Source organism: Zootermopsis nevadensis, unplaced genomic scaffold (genome assembly GCF_977971745.1).
Source record: "Zootermopsis nevadensis isolate Lab colony 2312 unplaced genomic scaffold, Znev_1.0 Znev_ptg000021l, whole genome shotgun sequence".
Lineage (NCBI taxonomy): Eukaryota > Metazoa > Arthropoda > Insecta > Blattodea > Termopsidae > Zootermopsis > Zootermopsis nevadensis.
Genome location: NW_028259153.1, coordinates 4436806 through 4455053, shown reverse-complemented (window position 1 = coordinate 4455053; position 18248 = coordinate 4436806). Strand labels below are relative to the sequence as shown.

Sequence of the window (18248 nt, the reverse complement as noted above, 5' to 3'; positions counted from 1 at the left end):
ATACATTTTATGAAAACAATAATTTTGTGGTTTACAAAATTTCCTAAGAGGTATAGTTACGATGGGCTGTGCATGTAGCTCAAATTTGTACTGGTAACTTTATTGTTGATAGTATGACTAAAGCATTAACCAGGAAGTTTCAGAGGTTAAGACAGCACTTTATCTCTAAGCCGTCCAAAGCGATAATAGTTCCTGAAGCCACGATAAAGGCTTTTATTATTCATATTAACATTAAAATTATCAATATCATATTGGGTACATACCGAACTGTAATAATCATTTTATTTATTTTTCTTAATTTTTCCTGCATTTACAGGGTCTGTGTTTTTTACCTGTCTTGGAGGTTTATTATTGATCTATTTTTGGGCATTGGTTGAACTCCTTGCATGAGTGATAAGCCCTATCTGCAAACACATAAAGACGCGGACAAACATCCATGCCTTGAGTGGGACTCGAACCCACGGTCTCAGCGGCCATATTACAAAAGTTATACTGTGACTGTCAGCAGATTAAGATACATGTTTTCGATTCTTGGTTTAAGGAATGCACTTTGTAAAGCTAGACTCTTTAGTCCACCCAATTTCCCCAAATTAAAGCGGCCACAGCGTGAAGGTCGCTCTCATCTCCGTGTAAAATCGAGGTGAAGGAGTCCGTGTGTGGACATTAACTACACGCATTCACGGTATGGGACATATGTCGAGTGGCAAACTTCCCATGTTTACTTTAATAAAGCTGTGCTTTTGCCCTGGAGCATTGATTACTGTCAGGTGTCTACGGACCACCTTTTAATAAACATTGAAACATAGTCTTAGATAAAAGTTTAAGCTCTAGTGCCCTTAAGAGGCAAGTTCCTTGTCTACAAAAGCATTCCGCTCGCATGTAGTATGTTCCGAGGATCACTGCCTCGTGACGGAAGGCACTCAGACCGCTATGCCACGATCGAACATCCCGCACCCTTCTTCTCTGTCACTAGATCTTCCTTGTGCACACATCATACTATTTTTATTCTTCATTCTTTTGATTCCCAATAGCATTTTGCTTGCCTTTATATTTCTCCATCACTCACTCCAGAGCGCCCCCAGCTTTCGGCTGTCCGTCTTCATAGCTTCAGAACAGCAAACAAAACAAATGACTCCAGTGACCCGCCCCGCTGTAATAGCATTAAAAAGAACACAGGAAATATGGACGTTTTGTTGACTGTCATAACTCGCCGATTCTTGTATATTACTTGGTGTTCGTCTCCCTCAGCTTTCTCCTATCCTCTAACATGTAGCTCTACTTTTTCATCATGTGTTGTATCCTCCACAGCGATGCGAGTCTATTATCAATCATCTTGTACGTCTATTTCAGCAATATCCTTCCTTCTCTTGGTACAGTCTGCTGATGAAATTACGGGGTGAATTGGTTTCGGTGTTTATGGTTCCTAAACCAAGGGTTGTGGTATAAAAATGTTATCAAATATTGTTAAACTTTTTTCTTTAGATGCGTCTCGAGAAGAATGAAATGTTCTGTTTTATCCACTCTGTCTGGCCAGCTCAGTGTCAATATGCTCGCAGTAACGATCGTGTTATGAGTCAATTTTTATTACAAACGATATTAAAGACTATCAATAAAATTCTGGCTTAAATTCATCTTGGAGATCATAAAACTAATTAGAATAGTCAATTCATTCGTAGTCAGTGGGAAAAAAGTAGAATTATAATTTTACAGATTCATACAAACATTAAAATATCGGGGGTGAGGTGTCTCGTAGTAATCTCTCAGAAAATAAAGAATATATAGCATTAGCTACAAGAATTCTTGATATGTTTATATCTCCTTTGCAAGCATTTATAAAAGATTCCTAATGGTAGCAGCACATTTAAAACAGAATATTTTCGCATCTACCATCATTATCGAGAAATTAACCAGTCATAAATAATATCCTAATGTACATGGCAAAGGCAGCTTTCGTCAAGAAGAGGATACTTCTCACTAGCAAGTTGGGCTTGGAGATGAAGGAGAAACTAGTGAAGTGTTACGTATGGAGCAGAGACTTGGACACTCAGGAAGAAGGAACAGAAATACCTGGAGAGTTTCGAAATGTGGTGTTGGAGAAGAATAGAGAAGATCAGGTGGACGGATCGAGTGACCAACGAAGAAGTATTGAGGAGAGTCAACGAACAAAGAAGCATTCTGCAGGCGATTACACGAAGGAAAGCTAACTGGCTGGGACATATTATGAGAAGGAATGGGTTACTGAGTGACATCATCGAAGGCCAGGTTGAAGGAAAGAGAGGACTGGGAAGAAGATTGATACAGCTAACCGACGACCTTAAACAAGGAAAGAAGATGACGTTCCAGGAATTAAAGCGAGAAGCCGAGAATAGGGACAACTGGAGAGCTCTTTTTGGGCAGAGCAATGGACCTGTCGTAAGACAGAACACTTAATAATAATAATAACAAAGTAAACACAAAATGTTAGAGTTTTCAAGTACATATTTTGCTAGAAGGAACGACTTTCAGAAATAAAACTTACACACCTGGAAAAACTTTTGCAGCATGCGGGAGAAGGACCATAATTCCAGCCATGGCCACTTGAAACACAACTGATGACGTGACATTAAAATGGCGAGAAAGCGTTTTGTGCGCTTGGGTTCCATTATATAAAATCTTATGACTTGATTCCACGTTTCACTTTCCATTGACTACTACTACGTAATTTCCTTTCCCTTCACAAGTTTCCACTCGAAGGAAATTAGAATTTTTCTTTCGTTAGTGTATCTACGTGTAATTTTGATATACCACATTCCGGCCTAACGCACAACGCTTATAGGCCTACTTTTCGATCGGTAGCGATACATAAACTTGTATGCCTGACGCTTAAATTTCAGAGCTAAATTGCAAACTACAACATAAAAACTTCATAACTAACCTATGTAGTAGGGTCCTTCTTGATAAGATAATAATCATAAGATAGTATAATTGCGTCATATTGTGAATCAAATATTAAATTAATTATTCGGTTTTGTCCGTCTAATCACAATTATATTTAAAATTTAAAATTTACAAATAAGATAATTAAATTATCATTTTATGTTCCACATCGAATAATCGATTTACATTTGGAACATTTTTACAACATCTTATTTGTAAATTTTAAATATAATTGTGATTAGACGGACAAAACCGAATAATTAAGGCCATAATCACTCGGTTCTTCAAAAAAAATTCCCCTGCTTTAAAGAAACTCAAAGTTTCATTACCATGTTTACAAGAGCCCTCTAGCAATCTCTATCCTGAGTCAAATGAATCCATATTATATTGCTTTAATATCAATTTTAATATTATTCTCCGTTACGTCTGCGTCAGTCAGGTGGTCTCTTCCCTTCAGGTTTTCTGCATAATATTCCATATGCAAAGTTCCCTGTGTTCAAATTAATTTCAGCATCAAAATAAGGAACAAATCGTCCAAAGGAAAGGGTACCATAATTTTTGTGTTACAAACCAGGACACCTCCTTCCATGCATAAGAAAGAAGCAATGTAATACGTGATTTATTTTCATGTAAATCCGTGCTCCTTCTTTATGTACAAGTCTATATCACTTGAAATTACAATCATTACACCAAATATAAAACCATTGTTCTAATATCTGATAATCATTTGAACTTTTGAACTCAGTAATGGTTTTTATAAACAGCCGCAGTACGAACACGGATGTCTGTACATTTACTTTGTTTTGAACCGAATGTACCTTTGAAGTTCTTCGGTAAACTAACAATTTCGTTTCGGAATTTTAAACGCAGAAAGAAGAAACTAGTATGTCTTGACATAACAGCAACTACGTACAGCTCCAATGCTGCTTTGCTGCATGTGATTATCCGCTCTGAGCCCTCAGGTCAACGTGTGGAACTGGGAACACATAGACGCAAATTACCACGCTCTGATTTCGGTTACAATTACAGCAATATGTGGTATGATTTGAAAACATCTGAGCGTGCATATAAAACGATTTGACTAAAACAGAAGTTAACGGGAGAAACTGGGACAAAACCACGGTTAGGCCGAGACAAAGTGTATGATAACTCTAGATAATAAAATAAAATAGATAGTTACTTAACACTAAACAAAATTAAATGTTATTCCACGCCATTTTAATATATATTATGCTTCCTATTTTGGAGTGTTTGTAAAGGTGATTACAAAGTACAACGTTTGGAAAATGTCTTTATGAGATTTAATTAAATTATTTCGCATTTTGATAGATTAATAAATTGTCCGCTATAAATGTTGTCCTTCGTTGACGACCACCGTTCTAGATTAAGAGTATTACTAGAATGTCAAAAATGTAGAGCAAATCATAAATAACACGATTTCGTTCTCTGACGGTATACTCTTATACAATACATATGCACTCAAAGTTGTTTTTCAGCAACATCTGTCTGTCCGTCAACCTATTCAATCGTTCATTTTGATTTTAAAATTTAGAATTTCTTAAGAAATGTAGCATGTATCGACGAGAAATGCACATGAAATTTAATCTGGAAAGATAGTGTAGTTGCGTCATATTGTGATTTATTGAATTAAAATTAAATTATTTGGTATTCCGTCAAATCACAATGTATTTAAAATAAGATAATTAAAATAATTAAAATATCATTCTGTGTTCCATATCGAATAATCGATTTACAATTGGAACAGTTACAACATGTTTCGGTTTTATTAAATCATCATCAGGTGTAAAAATTATATTAAATTTAAAACTCAATTACAATTTTTTTACAATTTTTCGTAGTGTAGTTTTTTGGAGGTAGTGTCCAGATATTTTCATATAATGGATCAACTTTATTGTTTGAAGTGATGCTTTTGATGTTTACATCGGTCAGAGATGAAATAGTAGACAACGCAGTTGTGTCTGGAGGTGATCCAGAAGTATTACCGTATCCGATCAAGGTTTATTACTGATTACTGGAAACCTTAAGGAAAGAGACCACTTGGAAGACTTTGGCATTAATAAAATTGTGACGTTAAATTTGTATTAAAGAGATGTGTTGAGAGGGTGTGGCTTCCGTTCATCTTGTTGAGAACAGGGAACAGTGACTCGCTGTTACGAACACAATAATAAAAATTCAGGTTCCACAAAACGCGAGGAATATTTTAACGTAAACTACTGATAGCTTCTTAAGGAAGACCCTACACCATACAGTTAGTTAGTATCAGCATTTTTCTGTCTTCAGATTTAAAAAATTCTCAGCTGCATTTTTATATGAAAGCGACTGTACATTTTGGAGTAAAAAAAAATCTAAATGTAACGAAGTGAAAGTATTATACAAATCTCTTCTTGTAACCAGTATTGGTACATACAGACATATGCACTATGTCTACAACAATTAGATGCACCCTCTTCCATACACCCTGTTTCCACCCCCTCCTCGTCACTGAACCGGAATATATTAGCATAGCCCATTTAGTATAATAAATTGTCGTCTCCCTGCTAACTTCCGACTGTTCATGTGTAAGTACCCATAACACTTTAGCAATATTGATGATGTCAGATTTAAAGTAATAAATGTACACCATTCAGGAACAACTAATGATAACACGTGACTAGTGTTGCATCACAGTGGAATTTATGGCTCTAAAGAATGGGATCGATTCAGACGAAGCACGAGCCAGCGGGACCATTCTTTACGTATTCTTGTGATGGTAATGGGTAACATGTATTTCTAAGAACAGGAAACTGATTTATATAGCGTTTGTATGTTTCCGGTCCCTTCAAACAGTACTTAAAATATTTTTCTGTATAAACCGTACCCTAGTTTAGATTTTATTTGCACTTGGCAATTTCAGGTTCCCACCATAATCATTTTTTATCATTCGAAATACAGCGAGCAGTTAATGCAGCCATAACAATTTTACTTGATAGGGTTGGCAGAAATTCTTAGGTTATTCTCAGTATCTCAGTGTCATGTTATCCAGTTCAGGAGACGGAAGCTGATGGAAACTTAAGTGGTCAAGGAATTCCCAAATTTTGTTACCCACATGTTAATTAACTGTTTTTATAAAAATCCACCATCCTCAGCCAGATTAAGTCCACATATTCCCCAAATTTCTTTTACGATCCACTTTAAAATTATCCTCCCATCTATACCTAGGTATCACAAATGGTCTCATCCCTTCAGGCTTTCTGGCTAATAAGTTATTTGTAAATAATTCTATCTCATTTGTCCTACACGCCTTGTATATTTTAGATTAGAGTTTTAGAGTTGTGTATGAACATGTTCATAAATTACTCGAACATATTCTGCATATCAAAATATTACGTAAGAGACAGTCTGATAATATTCATATTAAACGTGTTTCTGACGTTGCGATGATAAAGGAATACGATTTGTACCAATCTGTCTGGTAGTACATGCTGTTGGCTCTCGGTTCGACACTCAGCCAAGTACCGCTCTTTCTGAAAATTCTCTGTTTTGCAAGTGACACGACGATCTTCAGCTGTTGACTTCTGAACCCCTCCCCCTTCCCTCGTATCTGGAGGGAACAAACCGAAAGGAATTTAATCCACCGTTAATCAGCGCACATACTGTCCCTAACCTCGTCTGTTGTAGCTAAAATAAAACCTAACCTAAACCCTCTCAAGTTCTGATCTAGAAAATTAAGGGGGCAACATCGCAATAGCCATACTCTTGTTTGCAGAGCGAGGCCTGAGATGAACACAACAATATGCCGAGCTCTCCACCGCCCTCGTTCTCACAGCCATGTCTGTTTGTGATCGAACAATCCATATGACATTTAATTCCACATAAATATTGGACCGAGAGTGATTCCAAGGGGCTCTGTTTGGCGGATGGACTGGCTCTTGATTAAAATCACAGCAAAGTCCCTCGCTCTTGAGCTGCTGCCCTCTCCCCTCTTAGCATCGTCATTGTTGTCTCTGGCGGACAATAGACGCAATTGACCCTATGATGTTCCTGGCCTCACCCCTCCAACCCGCTCGCAGTCTAATCACTACACTTCACTGTTCGGAATTCTTTACTCGACAATGTGTGAGTAGGGACCGGGGAGAAGATGCTGAAGGAGAATCTTCCTTTCCTATTTTCTGTTTTCTCTCTTCTTTATATATGTTTTTTATCTACGGATAGAATACATTGTCATGTGTATTCATTCCTATCGGGGTATGTGGGCCCCGATAATTCCTATCCTGCAACCCAATATTGACATAATGTTGTAGAAAAAAGTTTCCTTTCTTTGAAATGAAAACTCTGCAAGAAAATTAAAAGACTTTCGAATGTTAAGAAAGAGGAATTGGTGATTCCAATGGCTCTCTGCAGGACCAGACTAAAATTACTGGTTAAGCGTAAAAACTGAAAAGAGAAAACCTTTATTCAGTTAACTTCTCTTCAGCTATTAGTCATTTCATTCCTCTTTAGTATACGAATTGTTGAATTCAATACATATGAATTACGTCATCTTAGAAAATATAAAATCATTACGTCCATTTCTCTCCATTTCATTATATGCAGTCTTCAAGAACCGGGCCTTGCAGTTTCGAAATGATCTGTGTCCACTGCTCGACTTACTTGCTTCGTGGTTATTTAGTGTGACGTAACCAATTCATAACTTAAGATGATAGAGTTGCGTCATATTGTGAAAATATATATTTAATTAATTAATCTTGTCCGTCTAATCACAATTTAAAATTTAAAATGGAATCTGGAAGTAAACACCACTAATAACTGATAAACAACTACGAAAAAAAGTTGCATATAAGAAATTATGATTAAGTTTTAAGTTTATATAATTGTAATTTTTTACACACCTGAAGATGGTTCATCTAAGAACCGAAACATGTAGTGAGAAAGTGATGTTCCAAATGTAAATCGAATGTTTCGATAAGGAGCATCACATGGTATTTTAACTATCTTAATTTTAAATTTTAAATTGTGATTAGACGGACAAGATTAATTAATTAAATACAATTCATAACTGATGTTTGCGTACTCTACTGTTTCATTTATTGGCAAGATATTAATGTGTTAACTATCAAGATGCGGATCCACTGTTGTAAACAGAAGTACATCGATCAAAGAGAATATGTATTAATAAGACTTTCATACTATAATAAAAAGAAATTTTAAAAAAAATACCACTAACGTACTTAATGTAATGTATCTTGTGTCTGGAGAATTTTTATGTGCGTTTTCGTGCATAATAAAACCATGTTCTTACATGCGTCACTTCCATTTTACTGACGGCTTCAGATTAAACCCCGCTAAATTTGCGTAATATAGGCTTTTGTGAACACTGCAGTGAAATATCATGTTAAATAAAGGCGCTTTCATGATATCGCTGTGACAATTTTATTTGAGTTTTTCTTACCCTTTGTAATAATTAGACTATTTACATGTAATACTTCTAGATGTCTTCCGCCAGACACGTCATGTCTCTATCAACTCATCACCGACTAATATTGAACATCACCACGCCACATAAAAAACAATACCTTCGTTCTAATATATAAGAGTAATCTGATAAGAACATTTCAATAAACTGCATAACATTGTAAAGGATTGTAATTCGAGTTTTAAATTTACCAATCTAATTTATACCTGAGGACGGTTAAATATAACCGAAACATGTCGTAAGAGACGTTCCAATTTGTAAATCGATCATTCGATGCGGAACGTGAAATGATATTTTAAATATTTTATATTTTATTATCTTATTAAAATTGTGATTTGACGGAAAATATTAAAATATTTACATGTAATTTACCATTAGACCGGTATAATTTTATAATTTGATATTTATTAGTGAGGAATTTGAGCAAAGATTCGGAGTTATAAAACTACGTATGTATAAAAAGTTTAGAATTTAAGAAAGATGAACCAAGTAGAATTATGAAAACGTTGGTAAACGTCTATCAGACTACACGGCGCTACAACCCAGAAGACAGAAATCTTGAAGATAAACTAAATGTATATTACGAGGAACGTCATAGTTTCTACCTTTTACCAATAAAATCAAAACCTGTTACGATTCCATAGATGTGGGATAGGCTAATAAAATATTGAAAGCAGTATTGTAAGGTTCCGGAACACGAACTGGATTTAACTGTCTTAAATAGGACTTTGTGGCGATCGTGGAGAAAATTATGGATGTTTTTTACCAGTTAAATAATTGAGGTCTGCTCAGGAAAGGATTAAACAGAAGATGACTTAAAATAATTTGGTTTTATACACTGTCAGCTGTTCGTAACAAAATACTATAGTGTCATGATTACTGTTTGCAACATCTAAGTAATGATAGAACACTTAAGAACTTCTTGAATTTAAATACCCTGCTCTTTAGTGTGGAAAAATTACACTGCTAAACCACTGCTCCATGAGAACATAACGTATGCTTATTTTGATTCCCACATTCAATCTAATTTTTAAAAGATTTCGGTGAAATAAGATTTAAGCCCATTTAACGGATTTTACTTGTCTGATCGTTTTACTTAAAATGAACTTATTTACTACGCACATACACCAGAATAACAAAAAATAGTTTGAGAGAGTAACCAAAGTCTTTGTATTATTTGAGCATAAAGTCTGCCATCTTTTGTGCATTGTTTATTGTACATTATATATACGTTATCGTTTAAGTAATGATATACTGTAAATTTGTAAGACTACTACATGTAAATTCATTTAATTCCTCTGGGTATAGCTGTAATATCAGACGATGTGATGTAATATGGGTTTAAAGTACTCACGAAAGTTTAACGTCACATTTCATGCATATATCTTTTTCCAAATAACCCAACTGTTTCTTTAAGCTTAATTATCATATATTTTGTCAACTAAGACAACATTACATTTCATTTTTGAAACAGTTGTATTAAATGTATGAAGAATTTCAGTAACTAACTACCAATTTACAGGTGTTCTTTATACCCTTTTCAGAATTTAAATTGCTCTAGTACTCAGCATGAACATCATTCGAACGCAGTGCAGTTCGGAAATGTTTTCATTCTCCTGAACTTGAAGATAAACCCGCTGTTTTTGTATCTTATTTTATAGCTCCCTTGACTGACATTAAATTTTAATTGCAATCTAGGGAGTGACTTCATGTTCCCACAGATTCTGTTCCTCTAGTAGCAGAGGCTTGTGTAAAATCTGCCGCCTGAAATAACAAATTTCCACGACACTAGAAATTGTGCTGTTCATAGCTTGAAATGTTCGTTACCAACAAAAACCAAGAATATGCTATCCTTCACAAATATTATACAACTGCTGTTAATTTTATTAGGCGGTTAGAACGCTGGCCTTGTAATCCTGGGGTCTCGGGTTCGATTCCCGGCGGTACCCGAATTTATAACTTGTGTTGGGCAAGGCCGTGGTCTAGGCAACACGGAGTTTTCCTCCGGGGGCTTCCCCGGTTTCTCCGTGGCATCCCAACAATTACTCCATTCACACACAGAAGAAGGCAATGGCAAACCACTTCTGGATCATCTGCCAAGAACGTATATGAACAGGTCCCAGTCCGAGAAAAGGATGGAAGGATCCTGTTCATATGGACCTGTCGTCAGACAGAACACTAAAAAAACAAAACAATAACAACAACAACATAAAGTAGTACATACACACTTGTAATACTTATGAAAAATATAGTTTAAAGAACAGGAGTTCAACTATAGTTTACAGCATCAAAAGATTCTGTAATACCCGAAGATCAATTAATAGTTTAAAATGGGACTCTAAGCGATCAATCGAAGTCGATGTCTGAGAAGTAAAATTTTCATAAAAACTGAAGAGCTGAAGAGTTTCCTTCATGAATGAATGTATCTTTCACAGCCTATGTTTTCTCAAGACAATTAAGTGCTCGAGTAGTTGATAGTCGGGAATCGAAGCTGAAGTATGTCAGAAGTTAACGTCTCTTTTCAACATCTTTCCATAATTAGGAAGAAAAATCATGACTAAATATAGGTAAATAAGGTCATAATTAAGTGACAGAATTAAACAAATTTATAACTTTTATTTTCACTATATATTGTTCCCGACAAAATGCTTCTAAAATTATTGCATTCAGTAACACAAAGAGATAAAGTGACTATTATAATTACAATATATTGTGCCAGTAATATGTTGCATTCTGTAACATATAGTTCTTTTGCAAATATTATAAAACATAGCGGCTTTATAATATGTCTAAAGAACGGTTAAACATATTTTATAACTGAAAAGAAGTTTTTTTCAAGTCAATTTGAACAATTATGTTAGAGGGAATAATAAGTTCTATAAATTGTAAAGGTGAATAATTTATGACTAAAAGCTGAGCAAACAATGAAAAGAAAAGAAAACACAGATGTTTTCACATGTTTGTGCCACTGTGGAAATATTGGCTTCGAAGGAGTCAAGGAGCCAATTAGCATTTAAAGTCTACCCTATGAGGAATGTTTGCTACCATTCGGTTCGGAAACTTTTGTTTTTACATTTCAAATATAGAATCATTTTGTATGGGAAGGAAATTTGGTCTGCCATATTAAGAGTGTGTCTGAGAACAGGTTACTGAGGAGAGTATTTGTAACTAACAGCCTAAATGGTTTCAGTTTTACGAAGAAGGAGCTTAGAAATTATTAGGATGATAAAATCAGTCAAAGCTAATAAAATCGGTTATGTATTTTAGAAAATACAAACGATATATCTACAATTTTATGACGTAATAATTCCTCGCTTTACCCTATCAAATGAAGTGGCAAAGAGGTAGATTGTGTGTGTGTGATTCTCTCTTCATCGAAAAAAAAAATATGCGAGTTGTAATCTCGCTAATGGAAGTTGCACCATTAAACGGTACAAGTGTGGGCCCGAATGGTATAAATCTTGAGGATTTGCATACACGCCCTGTTCTTCAGGAGAACATAACCATCCAACTGCCATAAAGGAATTTCAACACTTTGTGCTACATTTTATGGGACCTTCACTCTACTCGGAGAAAGCCCATAACAGCCAACAACTGGTCGAATTCTTCAAACTATTACTTCCTCTCTGAAGTATCAAGAAATGTCCCTCGGTACGACAAAGTACTGGTACTATTCTACGCCATTAAAATCAGAACCTGAGAATGCAATAATTGTTATTTAATACTTTATGAGTGTTTCGAAGTTAATGTATTTGACCAATGTTGTAAATATGGCCAAGTCGTTGCCATACTCATGCTAGCACACACTGTCAACAGAAATCAGCATAATTACATCGCAGACATCGGCAAAGTTGTCTTTAGTGAAACAGTCGCCAACTGCGAAGCACTGTACGTTGTCAGACGACATTTACGAGTCCGGAGAACAAGAAAATAACTTTCATGACAAAAGTAATGTGTCATTAATCTTAATAAACGGTAAATATATTCATTTTTTTATAGCTAATCGAAAGGTAAATTTCTGTATCTTTACATAACGTAACTGGAATTTTACCATTGTCTGCTGGATTTATTTTGGCAGAGATGAAAAGAAATATACTAAATGCAGGATTTATGACCAAAATGGCCCAGATAAATTTGAAAACACAATGTTGGTGATATCACACAATTTTTACTGCGATTATATATTATCGATAGGACAGAATTAATTATATTTTTGGCGGAAAAGGTGAAAGCCAGTTTCTTCTCTTTGAGACAAAGATTTGTCACTTTATTTTAAATCAAAAGCACTAATCTCATTTTTGGTTAATTTAGGTTAAAATAGTATATCATTTTAATAATGTTTCAAAACATTACATGTGTTGATTATTTGAATTTACATTTAATTTTCACATTATTTAGAAGGAAGATTATGGTGGGTCATTTTATCAGCCCTATGCAGGAAATATGACCTTAAGCACATCTTCTAGAAAATAATTATCTTCTGACGCTCATTATAAAACACCAAGACCATAATATTTACATTGTAGTTTAATATGACTTAACAGAGTTCGGGTATGTCATGTCGGAGGCAGTATGACCTCTGAAACGTTGGTAAACATCTACCAGACTACACAGCGTAACAACCCAGAATACAGAAATCTTCATCGCCCTGATGACGGAGGCAGTATGACCTCTGAAACGTTGGTAAACATCTACCAGACTACACAGCACAACAACCCAGAAGACAGAAATCTTCATAATCATCGCCCTGATGATGGAGGCAGTATGACCTCTGAAACGTTGGTAAACATCTACCAGGCTACACAGCGCAACAACCCAGAAGACAGAAATCTTCATCGCCCTGATGACGGAGGCAGTATGACCTCTGAAACGTTGGTAAACATCTACCAGACCACACAGCACAACAACCCAGAAGACAGAAATCTTCATACTCATCGCCCTGATGATGGAGACAGTATGACCTCTGAAACGTTGGTAAACATCTACCAGACTACACAGCGCAACAACCCAGAAGACAGAAATCTTCATACTCTGATGACGGAGGCAGTATGACCTCTGAAACGTTGGTAAACATCTACCAGGCTACACAGCGCAACAACCCAGAAGACAGAAATCTTTATCGCCCTGATGACGGAGGCAGTATGACCTCTGAAACGTTGGTAAACATCTACCAGACCACACAGCACAACAACCCAGAAGACAGAAATCTTCATACTCATCGCCCTGATGATGGAGACAGTATGACCTCTGAAACGTTGGTAAACATCTACCAGACTACACAGCGCAACAACCCAGAAGGACAGAAATCTTCATACTAAGAATCGCCCTGATGACGGAGGCAGTATGACCTCTGGAACGTTGGTTAATATCGACCAGACTACACAGCGCAACAACCCAGAAGACAGAAATCTTCATACTCACCGCTGTGAAAAATCGCCCTGATGACGGAGGCAGTATGACCTCTGAAACTTTGATGAACATCGACCAGACTACACAGCGCAACAACCCAGAAGACAGAAATCTTCATACTCACCGCTGTGAAAACCTCAAATCTTACATGTCGTGTTTGTTTAAAACCTTCTTAATATGACAAAAGAAGATAATCTTAGCGTGGACGTGTTCCCTTGAAGTACCTTATTGCTGTAATCAGAATCTTGATAGATGAACGTTTAGAGGAGCATGAAATTGGAGGAAATTGCATTACGAAGAACTGAATAATTTTCAGTGTTCGCCAGTGGGTGATTATTTCAAGGAGAACAACTTGTGGCAATGTTGGAGCAGAGGGAAGTAGATTCTATATGTGGAACAGATATGTAATGCTGGGTCCATGCCGAGATGAATGAGGCCTGTGGTTCATACTCAAAGATCCTGGAATCTTATTAAAGATGCCAAAATTGAAAGCACCCCCTTGAGGACTAATATAGTAATTAATGTTTCGTAAGCCATTAGTATAATCTGTAAAACAAAAACAATCCTAAAGTACGCGTTTTTGCAAATAAAATCATTTGTCTATAGTCAGATCCGGACATGGAATCTTTAAACAAGAAAAAGATGAACAACAGATCGCAGATAAATAAAATAAATTTGTGCTTTCCTCGTACGTTTACCCTCGCCAATGCACCAAATATAATACAGCGATATTTGAATAATACTGGCGATTACTGTCCTAGTTAACACATATTTACTGGGTTACGTGTGTCTTACAGACAAAAAACAATTTGACATTTTTTTAGAACATCAAAATCTGCACATTTCGGTATCCATTTTAAGTTCTTCGAGTTATGAGCGCCACGCAGACGCCAGAATTTTAATGAGTAGGTCCATTTGTCCGAATAAAACACGGTCACCATGGCCAAACAGTCATTAATATTAATTCATGTTTTTCATCAGATTTTGCAAGCTTTTGGTGTCTTAATTTAACAAACGTCTGGTATAAACCAGTTTAGTTATTTTAAGACAGTGAAAAGCCACAAATATACAAATTAAAGGAGATTATGAATAAATGTAATTATGACGCCAACTGTACGCTTACTTTCATTTTGGGACTTTAACCTGCTTGGATCTGTTCTGCTATAACTTAATCAATACGTAAGGTTCATAACTTTTCAGGCCTTAAACAGCAGTCAACTTTAAGGAGCGAGACTAAAGTATTAATGGCTGAGCTATATGTAATTATGTCTGCCCTAACAGTGAATTCAATAGGCCAAAAAATATTTCTTTCACTTAAATCCAAGAAAGTGAGGTTCGCTGACCGTGGTGGCCAATCCAGAGGGACACCACGATCAATCCATCAGCCAGGGAACTTCCCGTTCAGGTATTCCATTCAAGTAATTGTCAACTGAAAAGTGTGATACTCCGTCACGCTGGAAGTACATCTGTACTGATGTTTTGTGTCGTTAAAAAGCGTGAATTACCCTGATGTTCCACGTAAGGTTCAAATAATATTTGATTTCATATATCAGGAACGCCTTAACCGAGGAGAGTCAACCTATTTTCATATGACATTTCTCACTGTGAATGATCTCGGACATGAAGTCACCGTGCACTATGTACATGGTATCCTTTTCCCAACAAGCTCTACCCTCTTTATTGTAATGCTCTTGCGCGAAAAAGCCTGTCCCCGAGTGATGACAAACATTTCAATTCGCACAGAATAATTGGTAATCTTTTAACAGGTCCCATTTGACTTCCTACATTCCGATTAAATCTAACTCATATTTTGATAATCATTTGATACTTTTTTCAAGAATTTGGCATATAGAGACTCCTGACATTTATAGTTTCAAATCTCAAGCATATTTTCTGTTGCTAAAGTCATTTCAAAGAATCCGTCAAAATTCATAATCATAATAATACGTCTTTGAACACACACACACACACACATATATATATACATATATATAAGATATATATGCTTATTAAACATACCTTGCTGTCTTCTCTGAACCCAACGGAGGACCTAATGGAGTACCACCGTCATCTCCATAAATCCGTACAATCTAAAAATTATTTTTCGAGTGCTTTATAACTATGAACACGATTACGCAGTACCACCACTTGTACTTTGTTTATTTAAGAACATATCCAACGTGATGAACAAATTTGTTACGAAGGCTTAAAAAATAAGTTTGTAAATACAAAAAATTAAAATAAAAATACACTGGCACGGTTTTTGTAACCGAAGAACACCAAACTTGTAACAGATTATTTTCCACAACTCCACTCATAACAGACACTACAAACAACTTCATTCGATTCTTGCAGACAGACCGTGGGCGACGTCTTAGGTCACTGAAAGCAACTGTCGGCAACTACATGAATGTTGCGTCAGCGATGCGTATGAGACTCAGTGCGCTGTGTTGTAGGGACATGGAGTAACTCCACGACCTTGAACAAATGTCTTCCTGAGGTAACAACCTACAGATTCAAGACCATTTTACTCGGCGTTAAAACCGTATGTATTTTCAGACATCAGATTGGAGATGGGCAGGTCTGAAGATAAAATTATAAAATAAATAGAATAGAATTTTATTTAAACAGCCGTGGCAAATCACCAACTGCGGCTAGAATTATGGGGCTCCCTCCAGTCTGTTCAGAAATCTACTGGTGTATTGTCTCATGCATTATTTGGTCTCAAACGTCACAACTTTTTCCGAGCACAAGTGAATTCTATAGTAGTAGTCGTGATGTCAGTGGACAGCATTTTCATCATGAAACCGTAATTTTTTTGAAGATTTCTGTCTTCTGGATTGTTGTGCGTTGGTTGACATCGACCGGACCACACAGCGCAACGACCCAGAAGACAGAAATCTTCATACTCATCGCCCTGATGACGGAGGCAGTATGACCTCTGAAACGTTGGTTAACATCGACCAGACTACACAGCGCAACAACCCAGAAGACAGAAATCTTCATACTCTGATGACGGAGGCAGTATGACCTCTGAAACGTTGGTAAACATCGACCAGACTACACAGCGCAACAACCCAGAAGACAGAAATCTTCATACTCATCGCCCTGATGATGGAGGCAGTATGACCTGTGAAACGTTGGTAAACATCGACCAGACTACACAGCGCAACAACCCAGAAGACAGAAATCTTCATACTCTGATGACGGAGGCAGTATGACCTCTGAAACGTTGGTAAACATCGACCAGACTACACAGCGCAACAACCCAGAAGACAGAAATCTTCATACTCATCGCCCTGATGATGGAGGCAGTATGACCTGTGAAACGTTGGTAAACATCGACCAGACTACACAGCGCAACAACCCAGAAGACAGAAATCTTCATACTCTGATGACGGAGGCAGTATGACCTCTGAAACGTTGGTAAACATCGACCAGACTACACAGCGCAACAACCCAGAAGACAGAAATCTTCATACTCTGATGACGGAGGCAGTATGACCTCTGAAACGTTGGTAAACATCGACCAGACTACACAGCGCAACAACACAGAAGACAGAAATCTTCATACTCTGATGACGGAGGCAGTATGACCTCTGAAACGTTGGTTAACATCGACCAGACTACACAGCGCAACAACCCAGAAGACAGAAATCTTCATACTAAAAGCCCTGAGGATGGAGGCAGTATGACCTCTGAAACGTTGGTAAACATCGACCAGACTACACAGCGCTACAACCCAGAAGACAGAAATCTTCATACTCATCGCCCTGATGACGGAGGCAGTATGACCTCTGAAACGTTGATTAACATCGACCAGACTACACAGCGCAACAACCCAGAAGACAGAAATCTTCATACTCATCGCCCTGATGACGGAGGCAGTATGACCTCTGAACCGTTGGTAAACATCGACCAGACTACACAACGCAACAACCCAGAAGACAGAAATCTTCATACTCTGATGACGGAGGCAGTATGACCTCTGAAACGTTGGTAAACATCGACCAGACTACACAGCGCTACAACCCAGAAGACAGAAATCTTCATACTCATCGCCCTGATGACGGAGGCAGTATGACCTCTGAAACGTTGATTAACATCGACCAGACTACACAGCGCAACAACCCAGAAGACAGAAATCTTCATACTCTGATGACGGAGGCAGTATGACCTCTGAACCGTTGGTAAACATCGACCAGACTACACAACGCAACAACCCAGAAGACAGAAATCTTAATATTCACCGCTGTGAAAACCTCAAATCATACGTAAAATGTTTCTTTTTATAACAGTGGATTAATTGAGCAAATATAAGGAAAGGCGATCAGTACTCGACGCCTCTTCTATTTTCACATCCCAGAAACGTTAACGTTACACATTTTAGTTGGAGAATCTGAAGGAAGCTGAGGGCATTGGGCGTAGATCAGAAGAAAGTAAAATGGGT

The 18248-nt window shown here is 36.9% G+C and overlaps 1 long non-coding RNA gene across 1 annotated transcript in view; it reads right to left on the bottom strand.

Moving 5' to 3' along the window:
* The window catches only part of LOC110836094 (uncharacterized), a 170693-nt gene extending 154227 nt beyond the window's left edge, over positions 1 to 16466 (bottom strand). Inside the window, exon 1 of the long non-coding RNA XR_015536121.1 lies at positions 15818 to 16466. This is a non-coding gene — a long non-coding RNA (uncharacterized LOC110836094). The remainder of the gene's footprint in view (positions 1 to 15817) is intronic.
* Between the last annotated feature and the right edge of the window lie 1782 nt (positions 16467 to 18248).